The sequence below is a fragment of the Aotus nancymaae genome, unplaced genomic scaffold (assembly GCF_030222135.1).
Source record: "Aotus nancymaae isolate 86718 unplaced genomic scaffold, 86718_ANA_hifiasm-v0.15.2.pri h1tg000033l, whole genome shotgun sequence".
Lineage (NCBI taxonomy): Eukaryota > Metazoa > Chordata > Mammalia > Primates > Aotidae > Aotus > Aotus nancymaae.
Genome location: NW_026988447.1, coordinates 38,449,125 through 38,457,181, shown reverse-complemented (window position 1 = coordinate 38,457,181; position 8,057 = coordinate 38,449,125).

Sequence of the window (8,057 nt, the reverse complement as noted above, 5' to 3'; positions counted from 1 at the left end):
ATAGCCCTAATAAAAACAGCATAAAGCCAATTAAATTTGTTTTTCAAAATTTCATAAACAATGTATAAAATTTTAATCTTGACTATAAGATACAACTTCCATAAGCCTTTTATAACTTTTGTAACCTTTATTAAGAATCCTGTTAATGCTTCAAGAAAACCTTGTTAATCTGCACAGGGACCCATATGCTGATCGTGCATCACTGTGCCTTTGACATTAATGATTAATTTATAGAGAAACTTAACTTATTTTCTCTCTCAAAAATTGACCATTACAGTCTCACAGTTCCATCTCTTCTGCAATAGTCCCTGGGCCTTGAGGAATTAAATAGCTTTATTTTCTGGCTTTGTGTCTCAGAAATACAGTATACTTTGGTTGGCATCTTCTATGGGGACTGAAGATAAAGCTCTAATTGTTGTCAGTGTTTAATATTTAGCAGGAATTGGTGTTCTTTTTTAGACCCAGGGGTCAAATCCTGTAACTCAATGTCACAAGTACTTTAAAAGCACATACAGAAAGATACACAGATATAATAACCTTAATTAAAAAAGTTTTTTTTTAAAATCTCTTTTCTTCCTAGCAAACCAAAACTTAATAATAATGGCATAGGAATTGTTTTGATAAAATGTAAAATCTGTTATGCCAGTTACCACAAGGCAAAATAAAAGAACTTTGGCATTGCCCAGCATATTATGTTGGAAGAAAACATTTGTTAGCATTAGGCCACAACAAACAGAACTCATGGGAAAAAACTTATATGAACTGAAAATGAGTTGAAGGAGAGTGCTACTATTTTGTGCCCTTTAAAAGGGAGAGAAAACTGAAAATGGAGAGATGCAATAAAAGTTGAAATTTGGGGGCCAGGCGTGGTGGCTCATGCCTATAATCCCAGCACTTTGGGAGGCCGAGGCGGGTGGATCACGAGGTCAAGAGATTGAGACCATTCTGGTCAACATGGTGAAACCCCGTCTCTACTAAAAATACAAAAAATTAGCTGGGCATGGTGGTGCGTGCCTGTAATCCCAGCTACTCAGGAGGCTGAGGCAGGAGAATTACCTGAACCCAGGAGGCGGAGGTTGCGGTGAGCCAAGATCATGCCATTGCACTCCAGCCTGGGTAACAAGAGCAAAACTCTGTCTCAAAAAAAAAAAAAAAAAAAAGTTGAACTTTGGGTTTTAAAAAAATTAATTGTTCTAATCAGTTATTTAGTGTATACGTGTTTGTTTGATTTTTTTTACCTCAAGCATAATCTCTAGAAAAATCATTATAATTTCTTTTTAATTAATAGAAAACTTTATCACATAAAAGTTTTTGCTTTTTGGCTGGGCGTGGTGGCTCATGCCTGTAATCCCAGCACTTTGGGAGGCCGAGGTGGGTGAATCACTTGAGATCAGGAGTTCAAGACCAGCCTGGCCAACATGGAGAAACCCCATCTCTATTAAAAATACAAAAAAATTAGCCGGGTTTTTTGGTGGTCACCTGTAATCTCAGCTACCTGGGAGGCTGAGTCTACAGAATTGCTTAAACTCGGGAGTCGGAGGTTGCAATGAGCTGAGATTGTGCCATTGCACTCCAGCGTGGGTGACAGAGTGGGTTCCATCTCAAAAAAAAAAAAAGTTTTTGCTTTTTAAAAATAAATCCTATTATGACTTACACAGACCAGTCATGACATGCTTGGACTTTCTGGTTTGTCCTGAACATCTTTCTTCCTTCAACAACAGTCATTTTATTCATGGACTAAATCTACCATACAAGATTGCTTCTCATACAAAATTATTTCTCTTTAAGCTTTCTTACTGAAAAATATCCACTTCTTAATTTTTATAACTTTCTTTACATCTCTCTTATTTCCTGGCTCCTTTTACCTTGTCTTATACATAAAATGTAAATAAGCTTTGAATTAGACAAAAATTGTTCACTTTTTAAAAATGAACACTTTTTTTTTTTAGAAAGAATTGCTTCTCAGCCTTTTGGCTAAGACCAAGTGTAGAAAGAATGTTTTCCTACAAATGTATTTTTATTGGAAAAAATATTCAAATAATGAAATATCTATTATTTAACTTAACATAACTTTAGATTCTAAATTATGATGAGTTGGTCTACATATGTTTATCCCATTACATTTACCTAATTATTTTATTTCAATCATTTACCTAGATTATTTATGGAAACCACAATAGTCATAATTTAAAATTATGGAATTATCATTGCAAAATTATAACTGAGACAGTGAAAAAGATCTGACTTGACTCCATCTTGCTTCTAACCTCCAAGCTGTCCTTTTTCATTCCTGGGCATAGGCTGAACTAAGTTTGTGAGGAACTTTGTTTATAGTTTAGCTTTGAAACAAATGATAACAGTCCCTTCCCAAAACAAACCTTACTATCTGGGGACTAAACTGCCTAAAGTCACAAAATTAGAAATTGTGGTAATTTTACTAAATTCAAGATGTAGCTATTTTTCTCAAACAAATATCAATGTCTTATTTATTATAGACTACATAAGCAAAGATCATTCTGTTTTGGGGTGAGTTTATAGTCTTGTAACCCCTATGTCAAATTTTGATACCTTACAGTATTTGGCAGGTATGAATATGAAATTGCTTGGTTAATAAATGCAAACAAAAATGCATGCTGGCAACTCTTAAGACATTTCTAATATTACTTTACCAATAATGTCAAAGCTAGCTTATTTATTAAAGATTTTACTTATTTAAATTTGAAAAAGCATTTGACTAGTTTTTTCTTTTTTCTGCTAAAGTATTTGATTCAGTCACTTTTATTTTCTTAAGCCAATTAATTAGAGCTCTTTTATATATTTTCCGTTGTGAAACATTGTGTACACAACACATAAATATGTGGACATATTAGGCTTGCCAATAGAAGTACATCTTATAGATTCATAAAAACCTTTTTCATCCTTAGACTTTCAAATTATTGATAACTGTTTTATTACCCTAGGCAGTTGTCAGTTAAATAGCCTTAAATTTGCATACTAAAGGAAACAACTTGGGTGAAAATCAAATAGCAAAATTTACATCATAAGGTACAGAGAGAAAAAGTATGTGTTAGAGAAAAATTAAAACAGATTTAATTGCCAATTAAACATAAAATTACAGAAATTATAAAGGTCTTTTAAATATATACACACACACGTAAATACACACACAAAGATCCTATAGCTTTTACTTCAGAACTTTAGCCATGAGATAAATACAAATTGACTGGCTTGCAAAAAGAACCTGTTGGATCCAAACAGTGGTTTTTATCTTAATAGAAAAATAACAGCAGATTTAAAGCAGGCAGAAAAGAAAAATAGAGAAAAAGAGAACTTAGGAAATTTATAGTTTGCAGGTCAACCTCAGGGCTGTTTTTCCTTAATGTAAATGTGCACAAAGACCATATTACTTCCATTTTACATAAACTTTGGCAAGTAGAGTTGCCATAAACCTACAGAGTGCTTGAAAGGGGGTCATTCTCTTTGTTTTCTCTTCATTCCTAGATTATTTGTTTCCCCCTTTTTTTCTTAAAAGGAAGAACTGAGCTGTGGCCTAGGGTTTTTGTGTTGTGGATCAATGTGTTTTGCTTGTGGGCACACACAGTGTGTCACCACTGAGCTGTTTCTGCCCTCTTAACATGTCTCAGTTTCTCTCTCCAGAGGGCTCAAAACACGAGGTGATCAACTTCTACATACATTTCCTAGATAAGCTTTTTTTAAATATTAATTTTTATTGGGGATTTCCCTGTGGGGCCACTGCATGTTGTGGGGGGTCAACCCCCCAGATACTCCCACAAGGCCCTTGGTCACCCAGAGGTGCCTTTTTGCTGGGAGGAGCAAATGCCCTTTCTTTTTGGAGCTGAAAATACTCAGTCTCTCATTTACCTATGAAAACAACAGTTCAGTTCCTCATGCAAATGTGCACAGACAAGCTGAACTGAGATTCATTTTGGGAGAAAAAGCAATAGAGAAGACCCCTTAGAATGCAGCTCTGAACCAGAATTAGGATGCTTAAAAAACAACCTCCTGGGAGAGAAAAAATACCAGTCAAGATCACTTCTTGTAAACTATGCTCAGCCACCCCTACTTTGTAGCTCTTGTCCACTGCTATACATGCCAAGGTCAAATCCTCTTAAAGTACAAGGTCATCTCTGGTACCCCCAGAGCCAAAGAGGTCAGGTCATGCAATATAGGAAAGCAGAGCTTCAGACCTAAGAAAAATCTGCCCATGACTCTTGAAGCTCCACAAAGAAAACAGAACACCCCAAAAGGGATGAGTGGCACCTTTGTTCTGAATTCTTTAAAGTGGTTCAAGTTATTAGAAGTGTTCTCTATATTTTTTGGTACTGCAGATGGCAAAGGTGGAAGGAGGTATAGTGTGGGAGAAAAGTAAACGAAAGAACATTTGTTTTTTGTTTTCTAAAACAGGAAGCGAACACAGAAACTAAGTGCATGGTTTCTTTGGGGTTTTTTGTTTTGTTTTTTCTGTTTTGCAGCTGCGAGATATTTTGGCCAGATTAGAGAGGCTTTGTTACCCATAATTTGGAATTCTCACTTGGATTTGACCAAATCAGGTTGAGTTGGTCAATTCTGATGGGAGAAAGACTGAAACAAGCACCACCACCACCACCACCCAATAATGTGTTCACCTAGTGCTCTAATGGTAAGGAGAAATTAAAACCAGCTGGTTGTTAAACTTTAGCCAAGACAAAACCCCAGTTCAGCTACTTACCTAGAAATGGGTCTCAGGCTGAAGACTGCTTTCTATCATCCTAGAAGCAGAAAAAAAAAAAAAAAAAAAAAAAAAAATTCCTCAAACTCGTCCTCCCTGCTGGGAGCAATCTCAAACTTTATAAAGAAGTTATCTGACTTCTGTTGTCATGGAAACAGGAAGTCTTGCCTTCCTTGTTGGAAGCAGGTAAAACTCCAAAAAAATAGTGAGTTGTACAGCAAAATAAACTTTAGATCTCGACCAGATTTTGGGAGATCAGGAATTCAATGGAGGGGGTACCCCCAGACCTCAGCAAATTGTCCTATTTGAGCCATAAAGTTAGCTCATGATGGTACCAAGCACTGATAGGAGATTTGTCAAAGGTCAGAGGCATCTCCACTCAGAATCCCTTCATGGTTACCGAAATGTGAACCCTGAAAATCTGAGACAGGTCTCAGTTAATTTAGAAAGTTTATTTTGCCAAGGTTGAGAACAAGTCCCTGTGACACAGCCTCAGGAGGTCCTGATGACACGTGCTCAAGGTGGTAGGGGCACAGCTTGGGTTTATACATTTCAGGGAGACATGAGACATCAGTATGTGTAAGATATACATTGGTTCAGTCTGGAAAGGTGAGACAACTGGAGGTGAAGGCAAAACAACTCGAAGTGGGGAGGGAGCTTCCAGGTCATAGGTAGATAAGAGGCAGATGGCTGCAATTCTTTTAAGTTTCTGATTAGCCACTCCAAATGAGGCAATCAGAAATGCATTTATCTCAGTGAGCAGAGGGGTGACTTTGAATAGAATGGGAGGCAGGTTTTCCCTAAGCAGTTCCCAGTTTGACTTTTCCCTTTAGCTTAGTGAGTCCGGGTCCTGAAGATTTATTTTCCTTTCACAAGACTAAACTGTAATTTTCTTTGAAATATGAATTGTTTGTCACCTTTTTGCTTTTCAGCTGTGCTTCTTCTTACTATATTCATCCAATATCCCAGATTTCAGGAGTTCATATGTTCCTTAACAAACATCAGATAGATTTCTTCTGCATAGAGATACACTGCTTATAATTTGGCTTGTTATTAAAACTTAAAAATTCAGTGTTTTTTATATATACATGTTACAGTACAATAGGTAGTCAGACATGAGCAGGGCAGGAAAAGGCCCCGCGCCCCTCCTCCCCCCCACCCACCCACTCACACACACCAGGAATGTCAGGTAACCATCTGGTGATGGTCAGGTGGTTGTTAACAGTCTCTCTAAAATAATTGGTCTCAGCCAGCACCAGGTAAAATCAGTCTCCCTATAAATAGAAAAAACCTGAAACTGGTGATCAGCAGCTTCCCGATAAGATCTCAGGAGTTGGGTGAGTGAACTCAAGGTATGCGCATTAAGAGGCAAAACGTGCCGGGCATGGTGGCTCACGCCTGTAATCCCAGCACTTTGGGAGGCTGAGGCAGTGGATCACCTGAGGTCAGGAGTTCGCAACCAGCCTAGCCAACATGGTGAAATCTTGTCTCTACTAAAAATACAAAAATAAGCCAGGCATGGTGGCGGGCACCTGGAATCCCAGCTACTCGAGAGGTTGAGGCAGAAGAATCACTTGAACCTAGGAGGCAGAGGTTGCAGTGAGCTGAGATCGCACCATTGCACTCCAACCTGGGCAACAAGAGTGAAACTCTGTCTCAAGAAGAAAGAAAAAGAGGCAAAATGGCAGAGTTTAACTGGTTTATGACCTTCTAGGGACATTTGGCTGGTAAGGGAAGAATGCCTCAAGTGAGCATGCATACAACTTCGGTAAACACATTGGTGCATGCTCCTCTCCCAAGTGCTGGCAGCCACTGTGCATGCGGACAGCCCACCCACTCTTCTCTAAGGGAAGAATCAGGGGCAAAGGAATGCAAGACCCCAAACATATGCCAACATGTAAAGCCCCAAGTCAAAATGTCAAACCCGTGCACTTGTCTTTCAAGTCCCCGCTTGGCTCTCTTCCAGGTGGACTTTCCTTCCTTTTGTTCCTGCTCTAGAGCTTTCTAATAAATTTTCACTCCTGCTCTAAAATTTGCCTCATCCTCTTTTTCTGTCTTATGCCCCTCAGTTGAATTCTTTCTTCTGAGGGGGCAAGAATTGAGGTCGCTGCAGACTCGTACAGATTTGCCGCAGGTAACACACACACACATATATGTCATTTCTATCACATACACACACACACACACACAATTAATTGTGGCATTTGCTTCTGTATATTGGGAAACGATTCAAAGGAATGAACCGTAATAATGAAATACTTCATGTGGGATGTAATGATTCATTTATTATTAATAAAATGCAATTCAGCTATGTTAAAAGATCAAAACAGTCAAAAAAAAAAAAAAGAAAAAGAGGGTCAGAAAGATATACACTAAATGGAAAATCATGGTCATCTTTGGAGAGCAATCGGGAATTGGAAATGAAGGCAGGGTTAATTCAAACATTCCATTAGCTGCAATGTTTGAGGTTTTTTGGACCCTCCATCCCCAAAGAGAAGGATTTTATGTTACTTCTGTTGCTAAAGGTAGTTACAATTAATTTAAAAATATTTTAAAAAATCAATCTTGGGGCCAACATAAGTGATTCTAAATAAAATTGTTATATTATGCTCCTCAATCTATATGTCGTAGGAACTTTGGGGTCATTGAGATCAGAGGTATTAATCATTTCATCTTTCCTCTTGGTCAGTCTCATGACATCTGATGAAATCTTATTTTAGAGATTAGATGAGAAGCTATTTCAGATTTTATCTGGAACAATGGGAGGTATATCGGTAAACATATTATATTTTAGGGCTGAAATGTCTTTCATAGTTCAGAAACTGAAGCCTAGGTGGCCATATCAGATCAAGTATTAAGTATTGAACTAAGAGGGTTTTGTTATTTATTACAAAAATGAAGTAAAACTTTAAAAAATCTTATAGTGTACTACTATTAACGAAATAGTATATTAGGGTATTCGGAGAAACAGAACTATGAGGAGATGATAGATATCTAAATATGTCTCTATCTATATTTGTTTAAAGGAATTGGCTCACATGATTGTCAAGTCTGAAATCTGTAGAGCTGGTTGGCCAGAAATTCAGGTAAGAGCTGTTGTTGCAGTCTTGAGTCCAAAACCTTCAGGGGAGGGCTACAGGCTGAAAACTCAGGCTGGGCTTCTATGTTGAAAATTGAGGAAGAGCAGCCTTTTTTCCAGGAAACCTGTTTGCTCTTAAGTTCTTCAACTGATTGGATCAGGCCCATCCACATTATGGAGGGTGATCTGTTTTACTTAAAGTCAAATGATTGTAAATTATAAATTTTAACCACACTACAAATATCTTTT